Source organism: Trichomycterus rosablanca, chromosome 3 (genome assembly GCF_030014385.1).
Source record: "Trichomycterus rosablanca isolate fTriRos1 chromosome 3, fTriRos1.hap1, whole genome shotgun sequence".
Taxonomy (NCBI): domain Eukaryota; kingdom Metazoa; phylum Chordata; class Actinopteri; order Siluriformes; family Trichomycteridae; genus Trichomycterus; species Trichomycterus rosablanca.
In genome coordinates, this window is record NC_085990.1 from 11,907,701 (window position 1) to 11,925,308 (window position 17,608).

General features: G+C 38.7%; 1 protein-coding gene across 5 annotated transcripts in view; it reads left to right on the forward strand.

Annotated features, from left to right (window-relative positions):
• The first annotated feature begins 1,318 nt into the window (after window positions 1-1,318).
• Window positions 1,319-17,608, forward strand: part of srcin1b (SRC kinase signaling inhibitor 1b) — an 81,264-nt gene continuing 64,974 nt past the window's right edge. For all 5 annotated transcript variants that reach the window (XM_062992707.1, XM_062992705.1, XM_062992708.1 and 2 more), the window contains exon 1: window positions 1,319-1,515. The gene's annotated coding sequence lies outside the window, so the exon portion shown is untranslated. The remainder of the gene's footprint in view (window positions 1,516-17,608) is intronic.

Here is a 17,608-nt window from a genome sequence, read left to right on the forward strand (position 1 = left end):
ACAACCTTGTGGGCATATCGAGTTTCAGGTAACACTGTACGTCTATTTGATCTATTGCTGCTCTAACCAGCTGCACAACAGCTCTAATGGCCTGTTCTATTTGGATTGGTGTGCTTTTATTGTTGTTTAGACAAGATCAGTACGTCAGTACGTATGAATGTTATCCTGATGTTAAACATACCCGACAACAAATACAGCCTCACCATTCATAACTGCTTTGTAATTAATTAATTCAGAATGGTATTTGTTTTATTTAGTATAGCAACAGAGTTTTGGCACACGGGTAACGCTAAGTTAGCCCACAATGGCTGAGATCCAGGTTTAAATTTCATGAGATTTTATAAATTTCATTAGCTGGCCAGGCATTTATACAGGCATAATTAGCTATGTCTGAGGGGGTGGCCAAAGTTCTTTAATAAATTTACACCCTGACCAGGGGACATTCCTGCTTTGCGTCCAGTATTGTAAACAACAAACAGATGTGTTAAAATTCAATTGCAATTCTTTTTTGCCTTTATTTCCATTGTCTCAGTGTGGGTGTATCCAATTACCCTGCACAACACCCCTGCAGCCACTTTTTATACACCGATCAGCCATAACATCAAAACCACCTTCTTGATTCTATATACATTGTCCATTTTATCAGCTCCTCTTACCATATAGAAGCACTTTGTAGTTCTACAATTACTGACTGTAGTCCATCTGTTTCTCTGCATGCTTTGTTAGCCCCCTTTCATGCTGTCCTTCAATGGTCAGGACTCTCCCAGGACCACTACAGTGTAAGTATAATTTGGGTGGTGGATCATTCTCAGTACTGCAGTGACACTGACATGGTGGTGGTGTAATAGTGTGTGTTGTGCTGGTATGAATGGATCAGACACAGCAATGCTGATGGAGTTTTGAAACACCTCACTGTCACTGCTGGACTGAGAATAGTCCACCAAACTAAAATATCCAGCCAACAGTTGTCTTGCTACAAGATACCACAAGACTCTTTCGATTGTTTTGTAAAATCCAAGTGTCATTGGGGCAGAGCTGTTTTGGACAGCTTGTACAACTTGTACTTTCTCTGTCAGTCATACTAATCTGCTGCAATTCACCATCATATTTTTTCACCCCCTACTTTTTCTGAGTGACTGGTATATTCCGTGTGCTCGCTTCTTCAGGCTGTATGCATTCAATTCGGTTGCTCTACCATTCTGAGTGGAGGAGGGGGTTTGTGGGTGTGCATGAATATCAGATGAGCTTCGGCTTTGCCATGCAGAGCTGGAGCTTCCCTGCAGTAGAATGGGTTTGACATTTTAGCACACACACACACCACACACACCGGCACCACACTGACGAGCAGATAACCAGCCGGTACTGCCTGTATTCCTGTGACAGATCTGAGGGACAGATGGAAGAAGAGCAGGAGAGAGGAACAGGGAAAAGGATGATGAGGATTGATACCAGGAGGAACAGGATAAAAGCAAAGGAGGCAGCATAAGGAAGAAAAAGGAATCGTAGACCAAGCAGGTATGTGATGGTGCAGTATTACTATGGTATCGTACTACAGGAGGATTTCATGGTGGTTCAGGATCGAATTCTCTCTGCACTTTAGTGTCACATGGAAAACTGCCAAACTGGTCTTGGATCAGCTTGAAGGCAGAACTTCTATCACTGATACGGTGGGTGCATAAATGCATAGAGCAGCATATTGACTGTGAAATAAATGGCCAATTACACATCAAATAGTGTGAGTATTTTAGAGAGAGAGAGAAAGAGAGAGAGAGAGAGAGGGCACTGTACTTTAGATGTATTATAATGATACATGGCTTCTATGGCTTTTAATGCACCCTAATGGATGCTGAATAAAATCTTAGTGTGAGATTGTTCGTACATGCTTAGTTCCTCTCTATCATCCTTTCTGCAGAGAGAGAGAGTGAGTGAAAGAGAGAGAGAGAGAGCGAGTAAGAGAGAGAGAGATAACAGCACTAGCAGAAATTGCTCTGCAGGCAAACATCAAAGCAGTGATGGAGGGATGCTGGTGGAAGAGAGAGAGAGAAAGCAGTAGGAAAGTGGTGAATAGGTCTCTATTATACATGAGGGGACGACTAAAAAGAAAAAGGACAGCAAGAGGACAACGTGCCACTAACAACACAGAGTAGAAGTCAGAATTTTTACACACACACTTGGGAGGTACATTTATGTCATGGCAGTCGTGTGATTTTCATTGTGTTTAAAGTCTGGTTTAAAAAAAGGTCCGTGTTATGCAAAGCTGCTGAATCATAGGTCGCACTGTTCACAGTCAAACAAGCTTTACAATGGCAAGAAAACCCACAATGCCAATCTTTGCTAAGATGACATTTTGCCTGGATATTCAGATGGATACCATGTCGACCATGAGGATTTTATCCAAAGCGACTTACAGTACTTTGACAGTATAAACTGATCAGCCATAACATTAAAACCACCTCCTTGTTTCTACACTCACTGTCCATTTTATCAGCTCCACGTGATGGAGTTTTTAAACACCACACTGTCACTGCTGGACTGAGAATAGTCCACCAACCAAAAATAACCAGCCAACAGCGCCCTGTGGGCAACGTCCTGTGACCACTGATGAAGGTCTAGAAGATGATCAACTCAAACAGCAGCAATAGATGAGCGATCGTCTCTGACTTTACATCTACAAGGTGAACCAACTAGGCAGGAGTGTCACAGTATTTAAAAACTCCAGCAGTGCTGCTGTGTCTGATCCACTCATACCAGCACAACACACACTAACACACCACGTCAGTGTCACTGCAGTGCTGAGAATGATCCACCACCTAAATAATACCTGCTCTGTGGTGGTCCTGTGGGGTCCTGACCACTGAAGAACAGGGTGAAAGCAGGCTAAAAAGGTATGTAGAGAAACAGATGAACTACAGTCAGTAATTGTAGAACTACAAAGTGCTTCTATATGGTAAGTGGAGCTGATAAAAGGCACAGTGAGTGTAGAAACAATGAGGTTGTTTTAATGTTATGGCTGATCAGTGTACATTCTAAGCAATTAAAGGTTAAGGGCCTTGCTCTACACTGTAAAAAATATTACCCTATATCTACTCAATAAAATTGAGGCAACAGATTACACGCAATACTATTAAGTAAAAACTACTAGGCTATATTTTGATTCAAATGTAACCAATTATAACACTTTCAAAAATCCATTTAATTTGAGTAGAGGTAATACAATATATTAAATATTTAATTTCAATCTACACAAAAGAATTAAGTAGATTCAAAGCGCAAACTACAATTAGTACTAATAAAATTAAGTTGACTATATAAAACATATTTACTCAATAAAATTAAGCCAACAGAATAATAATATTAATGACATGAAAAAAGAACCACTTCAGAGGTTAATACTTTATTTGAATAATACTCTTGCAGTGACTTAAAAATAAAGTTGTCCCAGCTGAAATTTTAATTCTTTGTTTCAACTGCTTAAACAAAAATGTATTCAAATTTTTAAACAGAAAATAGTAAAACAGTTTTGATAATTTAATATACAACTCTAAATAAGAACAAATTTGGGACAGGCCGGAAAATGCAAACCCAAAATGCAGTGTTTCTTACATTTCCTTTGACTTATATTAAATTGCAGACAGAATGAACCCAAGATTTTTCAGTTTTTGCCTAGTCAGCTTAATTTCATGTTAGTAAACATCCATTCCTGCATTTCAGGGCTGCAACACCTTCCAAAAAAGTTGGGATGGTAAAGCATTTACCACTTTGTAATGTTGCCATTCTGTCTCAACACAAAGATGTTTTGGCACGGTGAATGAAGTGTTCCAGTGTATTTTGTACCATTCTTCCTGAAAACTTGTCTTAAGATGTGCAAAAGTACAGAGTTGTCATAGTCACGTATTTCTTACAAAATTCTCCACACATTCTCTCTGGTAGGCCGGTCCAATACTTGACCCTTTTCTTCCACAGCCATGCCTTTGTAATGTCTGCCGGCTGGGATAACTGAGGTTTAGCACATGGGTCAAGCCAAGGAAGGCAGCATGAGCCATAGAATTATCTTTTAGTCCTGTGATGACATGTATTTTCTCAATAAAAATCATGATGTCCTTTAGTGTGTCACCTGCAGAAGCTCCCATGTTCCTCAACATAACTACTGCCAATGAGAGCTGGTCCACTTCTAAACCTTCAGGGTCCTGCAACATCAGTTATTATAGTATGAAACATGTCAAAAGTAATTTGTTAATACTTTAATTTGTCTTGTCAAAACATGCAGTTAATAAACATTACATTTTTGGAAATGCAACACGCAGACATCAAACTAATTGTCACATTAACACATTTCATTTTAATTACATTTTTATAGTTTAATCTTTATTAGGATAAAATGTACCAAATTGGAATAGTTTAAATATGTCTCACAAATGACTTTGAATATTAAGATAATTGAGTTTTGCAAAAAAATTACTCTGTATGTTGTGGTTAACCAAGTTAACTACCCTGACATGAGGTTTAAATTAAGTTAACTATGTTTTCTCTAACAAGCTTAGCATGTTTACAGATGAATGCTAAACTTTTTTCCAGATTTCAGATAAAACTTCATACAGCATACCATCTGTATGTTATCATGTTTTAACTTTGCTCTCAACGCTGGGTTAAAGTTTTTTCCTCTAAGCATTCAAATGAGAAAAGTTTTTATTATCTAGCTAACTTACCTCAGCCAACAGAGATATTTGCTAAGTTACAAAAAAAGGCCAAAATGAACCAGCTAACTAGCTCAGTTAACAAAATGACAAGCCTAAAGTACAGTTCAACCTATTTTCAGATAAGAAAAGTAATTAATAAAACTACAAGAATACTTCAGCATCTCTAACATGTAATGTTGTTATTTGAAGCAAATGTAACTACAGTTTCACGTTCAACTTAAATCTAATACTAAGTTTACAGTAATAAACTGTGGTAACTATACAGATTAATAGAACAGAATTATTTACCTTAGTTCATTTGCTCACAAACTGTGCAGTCTGGATTTCGTTGTGGAGGCGCTTCACAACCGTTGAGGATTAGATGAGAAAAAAAAAACAACACCACGCACGCACACAGACCGGAAGTGCTTGTAAATTGAAATCAACGTATTTATATAACTTATTATTTTTATATTCACACGAATAAAATAAGTAGATTTTATAGCATTTTATAATAAGTAAAATTAACTCAAGTAATAGCCATAAACTCAAGAACTCAATTCCATTAAATAAATTTAACACAAAACATTTGTATAAAATCTACTGGACCACTGATCTACTGGCCATTTTTTACAGTGTAGGGCCCAACAGTGGCAACCTGGCAGTGGTGGGGCTTAAACCAACGATCTTTTGATTACTAGTCCAGTACATTAACCACTAAGCTACAACTTTACATCATTAATTGCTTGGAGTCTGAACTGAATCAAATGATTGTAGGTTTTAATTCCCTTAGCATTCCTGCTCCAGGGGTTGCTGGACCTAACATACAGAGGATGAAAAGAAGGCAGGAGAAGATTGTGGAAGGACAGAGACTGTAAGATTGCAGGTGTGCTGATGATGTGCTGAAACAGGAGGTTGCATGTTCCAATGATCTATCAATATCTGCTCTGGGGGTGGCATCGCTTTCTACATCAAGACAGTAATCAAGTATATTTGAAAAAGAAATGAGGTTGAGAGAAAACACTGGGTCTCAGAATTGGGTTTCACAAAATAAATTAAAATCTGTGAAGACTGTTGTGCAGGTTGTCGGTTCTAATACACTTGTGCTTGAATCTTTCTTAGCATTTGTGCTCCAGGGGTTGCAGAAACTTCCCTACAGAGAAAGAAAGGGTAGATTTGGGGAAAGAAAAGAGGTCAGGAAAAGATTGTGGAAGTACAGAGACTGTGAGATTGCAGGTTCTAATGATGTTTTAGCTCGGAGTGAAGGAAAGGAACATTTTCTAGATTTGATAAACCGGTAACCGATAACTTTAATTGCAAAGCATATTCAAAGAGCTATTGGTTCAGGAACTGGAGTGCTGAACCAGATGGTTGCATGTTCCAATGATCTATAAGTATCTGCTCTGGGGCATTGCTTCCTACATCAAGACAGTTATCATGTACGTTTGAAAGAGAATAAAGGTTGAGAATGCATTTGAGAGAAAACACTGGGTCTCAAAATCAAGTTTCACAAAATAAATAAAAATCTGTGAAGACTGTTGTGAAGGTTGTCGGTTCTAATAAGCTTGTGGTTGATATTTTCTTAGCATTTGTGCTCCAGGGGTTGCAGCAACTTCCCTACAGAGGAAGAAAGGGTCGATTTAAGAAAGAAAAGAAGGCAGGAAAGGTGGTGGAAGGACAGAGTCTGTAAGATTGCAGATTCTAATGATGTTTAAGCTCTGTTCAATGAGTAAAGGAAAGAAACATTCTCTGAATTTGATAAACTGGAGGGATTAAAAACACCACTTGTATCACAAAACTCTTATTGCAAGTTCAGAAACTGGAGTGCTGAACCAGGAGGTTGCATGTTACAATGATCTATCAGTATCTGCTCTGGGGGTTGCATTGCTTCCTACATCAAGTAATCAAGTATATTTGAAAGAGAAAGGAGATTGTGAATGAGGTTAAGAGAAAACACTGGGTCTCAGAATAGGATTTTAAAAAATCAGTTTAAAATGTGTGACTGTTGTGAAGGTTGTTGGTTCTAATAGGCTTGTGGTTAAATATTTCTCTTCTCTCATTTAAGTCCCTTATTGAAGCTGCACACAAAGAACAGAACTATCTGTGGAACCTAGAGGTTTTAGGTCATAATGACCTTCTAAAGTCTGTTTGAGGATTTCAGGACAATCATGCCTCATTTGGGAACAAATGAATAAGGCGGGGATCTCATTGTAATTGTTAAAATGGTTTGAGAAGCATCACAGTCAGAAACTAGAATATTGTAGACCTAGAGATACAGTAATATAATATAAAACAGAAAAGGTTGAGAAAAAGGTTGAAATAAAAAAGTATAAAGATTATTGGGTTAGCATTTAAGCACCATGTAAAAAAAAAAAAAAAAAAGTGAATCTAGAAGGTTGATTCATCTCTTGCCTTCACTAGTGGGAACATGGATGGGATTCAGAAGGTTGCAGGTTCTAATGATCATCTAATATATTCTCCATGGGTGCAAAGAGAATGTGGACTACAAAGAGAAAATAAGTGAGAGGAATGAAACAATGACAGAGTGAGCAGTTGGTCTCAATGGAGATATTCTTGGGTTTAAAACGCAAAGCAAAAAAAAAAAACATATGCAAAGATAATGGAGTGGAAAAGATGGAGGAAAGGAGAAAGCAAGAAAGTTTGGCTGGTAGGAGACAGACTAAATGTGAAAGCATGTTAGGAACTGAGTAGAATAGTGACTCACTGACAACATTTCAAAAGGACTACGAGTTCAGGAAGCTTTGCAGCAGTCATAGAAATGTGTGTTGAACTTGATCAGAGTGTCAGAACAGATGAATAACATCCAAGAAGGTCATATGGACATTCATGCACAGTGCAGTTGGATGTTGCAACTTTCTTTTTGGAACAAAAGAAGCTTCTAATATTGTTAAGAAACATTAGGTTGGTTCTTCCACTAGAAATGTGGTTTGGATTGACAGTACAGTTGAAGTTGGGACATTTTTAAAACGCAATAAAAACAAGAATCTGTAACGCTTTGATTTTCCTAAACCTTTATTTAATCTATGTTTAATCTTTTGGATAACCAAATTAATTGTATTTTGTAAATATAAACATAAAGTCAAAATATAATTGAAGTTATTTATAGAATATTAAAGCTACACCATTTTGAACCATTTCTTTGGGAAACTATTGTCACCTCACAAAGTTTGCCTGGAACTCTTTTAGCAAGAGACATAAATCAAGAAAAATCAATTCTATGCAGAGGTGCCACTACTCTGGGCAGATGAGTCCATTTTTCAAACTAATTTCCAGAAAAATTGATACCGAGTTTTTCAAGACAAAAAGGACCAAAAAGATGCAAAACTTGCATATGTGTGAAGGTACCACTGACGCAGAGGCAGATATTGGGATTTTAGAGAGACATATGCAGCCATGAAAGTGACATCTTTTCCTGAGAAGTCCATGGTTGGACATAGACTGTGAGTGTGTGTGTGTGTGTGTGTGTGTGTGTGTGTGTGTGAGTGTGAGTGTGAGTGTGAGTGTGAGTGCTGGACTAGCCAGACCAGATTTGTCCTCTATTAAAATATATAGCCCATCATAAAGAGGAGAATCAAACAACAGCATCCACAGACTGTTAAGCAGATGATGTCTTGTAGTCCTCCCACCTGCAATGTGTAACAATTAGTATTCTTACATCCCAAGCCACTAAAACAAGTCTTTAATAGGAACGGTGATGCAACACAGTGGTAAAAATGCTCGGTCCCAACTTTTATGAGTGTGTAGCAGGAATCAAAGTCTACATTTGTTTACATTTACAAAAGGCACCAGTCAGTTAAAAAGATTCAAGTGAATTGATAAATTAATTGTATTTTTATTTTTATTATAAATCAAGTAGTTTAAATGACCTTCTTGGATCAGATTTTCATCATTCATTAGTTCTGCATCTTTCTTTCAGCTTAAATAGTAAAGAAATGGGACTGTGAACAAGAAGTGGAAATGTATTAGTGGGACGTGCTAAACATAACCAATAACACCACATCTGTTTCAGATTTGTTTCAGGATTCCAGAACAATGTTCTTATATTGAAAGCAGAAAAGTAAAGAAAGGGAAAGTAAAATAGAAGGACACAGGAGTAAGGGGCATTTTAAATTTTACAAGAACTTTGAGGAGCTTTACTGATAAGAAATTTGAATATTTGTGGACCCAGAAGGCTGCAGCTTTAAATATACTTGGGAGATGTTAGTACCTCTAGATGGCTGCATAATCAAATATTTTTGCTTATAAATAAAAATGGTAGGAACATTGAACAAAAAGTTTGGGCGGGAAGTTTAAACAGTAGAATGAAAAAATGTTGGTGGTCAATCACAGATCTTTTACAGTATTTACCCCATTGGGTTAAAGAACTGGAAGGTAAGCAGTGAGTGAAATGGAAGGACAGGAAGGATAAAGATGATGAAAAGATTACTGAGGTAGGAGGCATTGAAGACATCAGTAGCTGGAATATTAATACAAATGTCATTCTTAGGTTTGCTCCATATAAATCTGATCTAGTCTGCTCTGTCCTAAAACATGGTTAAGAATGATTGAAGAAAGATAGAAGGAAAACAGATAGGTAAAAAGAAAATTCAAAGGAAGAATGAAGGAAGTTAAAATGGAACATAAAAGCAAGAAATTGTCAGATTTGAGATAGAGGGATGACGAGAAAGACACGGGTTCAATCAGGAACCTTGATAAGAACATACTGCAATAATAGTGTCAAAAATGATCTATCTAAGCATCCATGTCCTGATTTGGTGCTCACAGATTACAAAAGCACAAAAGGTAAAGAAAACAAAACTAGAAAGAAAGTCTTCTTGATCAATGTTGCGGCAGGTCTAGTTACACTGGAAAAACACTGAACGCAAGACGGATATACGCTGGACAGAGCGCCAATTCCTAACAGGGCTTCGGCCATCATAAATTCACATCCCCATCCCCCAAACCCAAGACAATCATGTGACTCCAGACCCGGCTCCAAAAGTTTACATACACTTGTAACAAACATTGTAAAAAGGGCAGTGAGTGTCTCACCATTGAGATGAACCCATTTTTAGGATACTTAGCCAAGGATGAACAATACTTTGGCTAACTAACTCTGAAACACAAAAAGAAATAGGTAAAATACATAAAGCTAAAAAAGAAAGCAAAACATAATCTGCAGACTGAAGCAATGATAGTACAGAAAGATACATAATCAATAAGCCTCCAGTAAATGCAAGACCACACAGAAAAGCAGAGCAGGATGAATAAGGAAAAGTAAGACTAAGAACATAGTTGCCACCAGTGCCAGCTATGCAATCCACCATTGAGCGACTGCCCTCTTCTCACACATTCAGGTGGTGAATTGTTTACTTTATTCTCTTTAGAATTGCGGTGTGTACAAAGCCTATTTTGGAAACACTGGGTACAGAACTCAGATCTTCACACGAAGGCTTTTCACTTGAAGTCAATAGGAGGAATCGTCTATGTCTCATTCTATTTTGGAGGAAAGCTGGCGATGACTTACTCTGGGATTACCAGACTATAATAGCACAGTGGGAATCAATCCTTTGTGTAGGATGTACCTTCTGATTCGTGGTTTCAAAATCAGTCCCAGAGGTAAGCAGCATTACAGAATGTTCAGTCAGAAATTAGCTTCCTTGCAACAGCACGTTTCCCCTGGAGGAGAAGCTGAGAACAGTGGAAAACTTTGGTGTGATGAAAACACTTGGGAACTCGCTGTTTCTGTTTCTTTGAACACAGCATGAGAAGAAAAAGAATAGAAAAATATAAACACTAATTACAGAAGAGGAAACAGTTGGGTGAATTTCCAGTAGCCAGGATTGTTGTAGATTTAACTGAAGCACAAGATCTGTACAGAGGCATGTTGGCATAGCTGGAAGAGTGGGTGCCTCACAGCAGCATGGCTTCAGGAAACTGGGCTTAATCCGTGCCTCCGTTCTCTGTCTCTAAGGAGATGTTAAAGGTCTCGTAAAGTCAACATGGATTTCTGGGTGCTCTGGTTTTCTCCCACCTTCCATGCATAGCAGAAAATGCCTCTAGACGTGGATGTATAAGTAAGTAAATGGGTGAGTGTGTGGTGCTTTGAGGTGAACTGGCAACCTGTTCAGGGTGTTGCAGATAGTGAGAGCAACATGGGTTTGGGAACCTGGGTTTAATTGTCGCCTCCGTTCTCTGTCCATAAGGAGGTGTTAATGGTCTCTTACCTCCTACCTTCCATACATAGCAGAAAATGCCACTAGATGTGGGTGAATAAGTTAGTGAATGGCTCAGTGTGTGGTGCTCCGAGCCAAACTGGCACCCTGTTTGGGGTGGTGCAGAAAGTGACAGCAACATGGGTTTGGGGACCAGGGTTTAATTTTCGCCTCTTCTTTCTGTGTCTGTGTGAGTTTCTTTCTGAGTACTCCCACCACACAGACATGTGGAAGTAGATTAACTGCTTTAAATAGCCCCTGCATGTAAATAAGTAAGTGAACAGGCATGTGGTGCTCTGTAATGAACTGTTTCTGCCTTGTACCCAATGTTACTTGGTGGCACTGAACTTAAAATGACCCTGTTTTTTGGTTCACTGCCAGTGTTTATCTATGGAAATGGCAGTTTCTGGGTCCCTTTGCATCACTGCTTTTTGAATAAGTGTAGCCCAGAAGTCTTAATTGTTATACATAACATAACAGTCTGTTTTTTCCATGTTTTTCTATGACTGATACATTTTGCTGCAGCGGAAAGCTGTTTAGCATCTGACTGTAACGCTTCACTGATAATTACAGCAGGTGTGTTTGTGTAAATGTGTCACAGTTAATGCACCTGTCGTGATAGGAAAACAGGAGGAACACAACTGTGAAAGAGCACTTTCCTCAATTATTTATATAAATATTTGGCCCCTTTTCAATTTCCACTGTAATGGCATATTGGATTTTATGATGACATAGCCGATTATGTCTGTGTAGGTTCGAACCCGGATCACAGAGGTGGTGGGCTAGCGTAACAGACCTCTGTGCCAACCGAGCACTATCATTCAGTTATATGCAGATAAATGCTTGACTTTACTGTTTGAAATTTTCACCAAACATAATGAAACACTCGTCTTTTCTGTCTATCTGTCCATCAGTCCAAACATTTTCTAAAGAATGCACAAAAGGTAAAGAAAATGAAGTTAGAAACTCCAGAGCTGGATCTTGAATACATCGTATCGAATCTCAGCTTTGCCTGCCAGCTAAGGCTGAGTGGCCACATGAACAACGATTGGCCTGATTGGATGGGGTCTCTCTCTCATGACTGGTGCAATTACAACCTCTGCCGGCTGATTGATGGCACCTGCACAGAGATGAGTGCTCTCATGGTGTGTCTCTCCGTACACAACGCTGAGCTCACTGCACTCTTCAAAGTGTAGGTGACAAGATGCATATGTCATGCTGCCCACGTGTCGGAGAGGGCATGGGTTAGCTTCGTTCTCCTCAATCAGAGCGGGGATCAGCACTGGTGGAGAGGAAGCATGACGCAATCAGGCAGTTGTACGCGCTAAAAAGGGAGAAAACGCTATTAGAATTTTTTTTTTTTTAAAGTGGTTTCCTCCTTATTATTGACTCTTGTTGTGGTTCAATACAGTCCTTGAGAGTTCACATTGGGCTATTTAAATAAATTGTGGCTCAGGTTTTCTTAGAAACTTTAAGGTGACTGCATTTAATGGTATGGTCGATGTTTAGTAAGATTTATGTTCTAGAGGGCTAAATTTAATTCTTACTGTGTTTAATTAGTTCAACTAAATTAACCTGGTAATTACATTTGCTAAACTGGATTATTAATTAATTTCTCATAGGGGATGAATCAGACATTGTTTTTTTTTCTAACTAAATGCAACTGAGTTGCACAAACTTTTGTGTTTTTACTCAAGTTCTCTTTGCATGATTGTATGTGTTATTTAATCATCTCATAAAATCATTCAGTTGAACAGATTTGCTATAACCAAGCAAAGAGGGGGCAATTCTTTTTTTACACTATTGTATTTTGTGTATACACTCAAGAACCTTGTTAGTCCTGGACATCTGTCATGCTGTCTTCTTGCTTCACAAGTTTTTGAAGAAAACTAGATGTGATGCATAAGATACCCTGAGGAGAAATTTAGCTGGAGAGAAACAAAGTGTGTATTTGTATAGAGACAGGAAAACGATTTTCATTCAAAATTCCCACATGGATTACACATACAGTCAGAAACAGAAAAGAAATCAAGCACAACATATTCTCTCTCTCTCTCTCTCTCTCTCTTTCTCTCTGTCTCTCTCTCCTTCTGTGTGTTTGTATTGGACTTACAGTATTTAGATCTATACATTTCTGTTTATTCTGTTAATTAGATGTTTACTTAAGTTTATCTGTTCATGTTGAAGCATTATTAAATGCTGATAAAAATCTAATTGAACTACTTGTTACAAAGAAAGATTATATGTAAGAGATTATAGAGAATAAATAGCAAGATGAACAGACAGAAAAATGGACAGATACTGTAGAAAGGAAGGCATTGATTTTATATGGATGGACATTGACGAATGGATGGATGAAATAATGGATGGATGGATGAATGGATGAATGGATTATTAAATGGTTGTATAAATGGACAGATAGATAGACAAAAGGACAAATAGAAAGAAAGGCATTGATTTTATATGGATGGACAAACGGATGGATGGATGGATGGATGGATGATTGAATGGTTAAATAGACAGATGTGTGGAGGAATTGATGAATAGATGATAAATGGATAGATAACATGTATTTTATATGGATGGACTGATTAACATTTTCAGCATTTAACAGACGCTTTTATCCAAAGCGACTTACATTATACAGTGTAAGCAATTGAGGGTTAAGGGTCTTGCTCAAGAACCCAACAGTAGCAACCTTGCAATTGTGGGGTTTGAACCAGCAACCTTCTGCTTACTAGTCCAGTACCTTAACCGCTAGGCTACAACTGCATGGACGTTGGATGGATAGATGAATAGTCAAACAAATTGATCAGTAGGTAGAAGCATGGATAATTAGATAGATGGATGGATAAATGATAAATGAAGCAAAGAAACATACATGACCAAACTAGGTGTGCAGTTTGACTCACAATCTTGGTTCCCATTCATTCCCAAACTCTTGAATGGTGTTGAGGTCAGGGTTCTGTGCATGCCTCTGGAGGGGCACACTTATGCTAGAACAGCAAATGGCCTTGACACTAATTAGTAGGAGTGTTCACTTTCTGTCTGTCTTGGTCAGTCTCTGTGGACAGTTAAAATGCTGCAGATCTGCTCTGCATCCAATTTGACCTTCATACAGCTAATAACGTGTTTTATTTCAGCTTAGTGAGGGTATTCACACTGTGAGCTAAACGAGTGGATACAGAGCTTCAAGCCTCACTAATCCCATTAATCTCACTTCATCATGTTTCACTGTTACTTCACCTTCATCCTCATGGTTCATCCTCCTCCTCATCCAAACAGGTCTGTCTGTCCATTCACCCTTTCATCCATCCATCTAAATATCATCACCATAACTGTTCCAGTCCGCCTGTCTGTCAGCCTGTCTACTCATCCATTTCTTAAAACATCATCATCCCATCAACACCAGCTTACCTTTCTACAACTAACTCTGTGTGTGACTGTCTGTCTGTCTCTCTACAAATCTACCTGCCTCATCACCATTATTGACCTATGCATTCCTGTCCTCACTGACCCTTACCCCTCAATTTCTGTCTGTGTGCCCCTTTGTCTGATTAGCCACTTCAGTCTGTTCATCTGTTAATTTGCTTCAACACCATTACTGACTCCCTCATTCAGTCTATCTATCAATTTGTAACTGTTTTTTTTTCAGTTCTGTTACCCTCATGTACCTCTTTATTCCAGTCTGTCCACTCGTCTGTCTGTCTTGCCATACTCACTCTAATCACTACAAATGAAAAATTTTTTGTCTGCCTGTCTGTCTACTGCTCAATCAACCCCTAAATTCTGTTCTGTCTGTGTCTGTTTTTCTGTCTGTCAACTCTTCCATATGACTTATTAGAGCCACTGTCTGGCGTTCCTGTCTGTCTGTTTAATCATCCATCTATTTCCCCTCCAAGATAAACCTCTTTATACCAGTCTGTCTATTTGTCTGTCTGTCCGTCTAGCCATCTGTCACTCCTACCACCATCAAAGATCTTTTTATTATTCTGTCTGTCGGTCTGTCTACTCTTCCAAATGCATCATTCTTACCTGTCAGTCTGTCTTTTTACTTATCCATATGTTTCCTCCCCATGGTAAACCTCTCAATTCTAGGCTATCAAAGTGTCTGTCATTTTGGATCTCCATTCATCTATACCTCTAATTAGTTACCTACCTACCTATATCTACATATCTGTCTACCTGTGTGTGTGTTAATTTATCCATCCATCCATCCATCCATCCATTCATCCACTCATCCATTCATTTATCTGTCCATAAGTTTTGACATCCATTCATCTTTCTATATATTTTTCCATCCATCCACACACCCACCCATCCATCCATCCACTCATTCATCCATCCATCCATCCAACCATCCATCCATCCATCCATCCATCCACCCACCTATTCATCCATCCACCCACCAACTCACCCGCCCATCCACCCGCCCATTGATCCACCCAATCCATCCATTCATTTATTTCTCTGTCCATAATTTTTGAAATCCATCCTTCCTTCCATCAATTTATCATTCCATTAATTATCATTTTATTCAGCTATCCCCTATCTACCTACTGGTCTACATACCTATCTACCTATCTATCAATCTGTCCATCTGTATGTCTGTCTGTCTATTATTTTGTATAATGTCATGTATATATGTCATGTATATATCATTTTTTGTGACTTACTTGTCAGTTTATCTTGATTTAATCCATCCATCCATTAATCATCCATCCAGCTCTTTGCTTTTATTTTTGCTCTGCTTTTGTTCATACATGGTTGTAGTTCAGTCGTGTAGATCATGTCAATGAGTAAAAGCTGTATTGGCTCGGCAGTCTGCAAGTGCACTTCATTATTATTCACACTAACCGAATGCTAAAAATGAATATAAGTGTGTGCGCTGTGAGTGGAGAGGATCAGTGCTACTCCATGCTGTTCCCTACTTTGTTCCCTCCAAATGTTCCCTTTTGCAGAGACTATTATTCAACACGACATGCTCCGATCCCATGAGGCTTTATAGTTTAGACTGCGACATCAGCTGAAAGGAGAACTGAGCCACTTGATTTCCCTCTATTTTTTATTTCCCTCTTTTTCTTTCTTAATCTACCTACCTCTCCATCTCTCAGTCTTATAGCCCATCTGGTGCTGTCTACACTCACTGTATGGCTAAATCGTTTGTAGACACCTGTCACCCAAACAAAATGCCCCAAACCATATGTATTAATATTATGAATTTGGTCCACCCTTGCTGCTATTTCAACCCCCACTTTTCTTGGAAGGCTTCCTGCTAGATAAACATGGCTGCAAAGATTTGCTTCAATTTTACCACAAAAGCACTGAGGTTAGGCTCTAATGTTGAGTGGAAGTGCATGTCATCCTAGAGTAGCAAGCTGAGGTTAGAGAAAGCATAACCTTGCTACATTTGGACAGTAAAAGATGAAAAAAAATGTTGGTTAGTCCAATAAACCTGCCACATGATTTGCTAATTGGATAATTACATTAATAAGTGTACATGTGTTTCTAATAAAGTGGCCAGTAAGTGTGTATTACACAAATGTGTTCATGTTTAATTGCAGAGGAATAAAGATAAGCTAAACATGACACATTGTTTTATGACCCAATTAAAAAAAAAATTTCTTCAAATCCTCTAATGCTTGCACCACCCCCATACTGGCTGAGTATGTCTGCAGCAGTGGCGGCTGCTGCTCTTTCAAAGAGGGGAAGCTCATTGTCGGCTTACATCATAAAATTTGTCAATTTATTTATACATAAATTCTGCCCTCCATTCCTTTTCAAGAAAATGGCCTGTGATCCTATCGTACCAAGTAGGCGTCTTTTCCAGGGACTTGACCAGTGTCCTCTCAATGCCCAGCAAATAGCTGTCAATCAAAACGGGATTCAGCCTTTCGACTGATCCTCCAATCATCTTGCAGAAGCTCCGAGTCCAGACCCGCCCACAGCTCCATTCACCCCCAGAGACGCTCAGCGTCATTTATCCAATGACCGGCGAGTTTCGAAGCAATGAAAAAAACCGTTCCATGCAGTCCCGTTGAAGTGAATAGACGCTCAGCTTCTACGGGCAAATGCACTGACGCTACGGGAATGTATGAGAAGTTAACAAAATCGAGTCAGTCGCTTTGTGATAAGTAGCTGATTCTGAACGAACTCGTCTTTGAGATGAACGTGTTCTAACGCATTTGTAGTCAATGAAATGTTAACACAACTGTACATATTTGACCATTTAATTTTTGACATTTTAGGGGAAGCTGAGCTTCCCTTGCAGTCGTAGAGAAATCGCCATGGGTCTGCAGACTACCACCCGTAGGACACATGCAGTCAGACACTGCTTCTTTAAACTAGTCAGAAAATTGTAAGATATATGGACAGGGACTTCATGTGTTTCTTTACTACTTGTGTCAGTGCCTTGACCTAAAAGCAGGAGTCGCTGTTGCAGCAACAGACACAGCTAATTGTGTCTGTTAAATAGCTTGGTCAGGCTAGTAACACCAATGAGGTTCAAACTTGCAATGGTGAGCTGTTTTTATGTCAAGCTCTCATTTACTGTAGTTAAGTGCTGAGATAATTGTAAACTTTTATTTATTGTTGTTTTACCACCTCTTTATCCTATTCAAGGTTGGGTGGGTACAATCCACTGGGCGAAATAAAGGAAACAGGTTGCCGGACAGGTTGCCAGTTCCTCACAAGGCAAACACACTCATACACATTCAT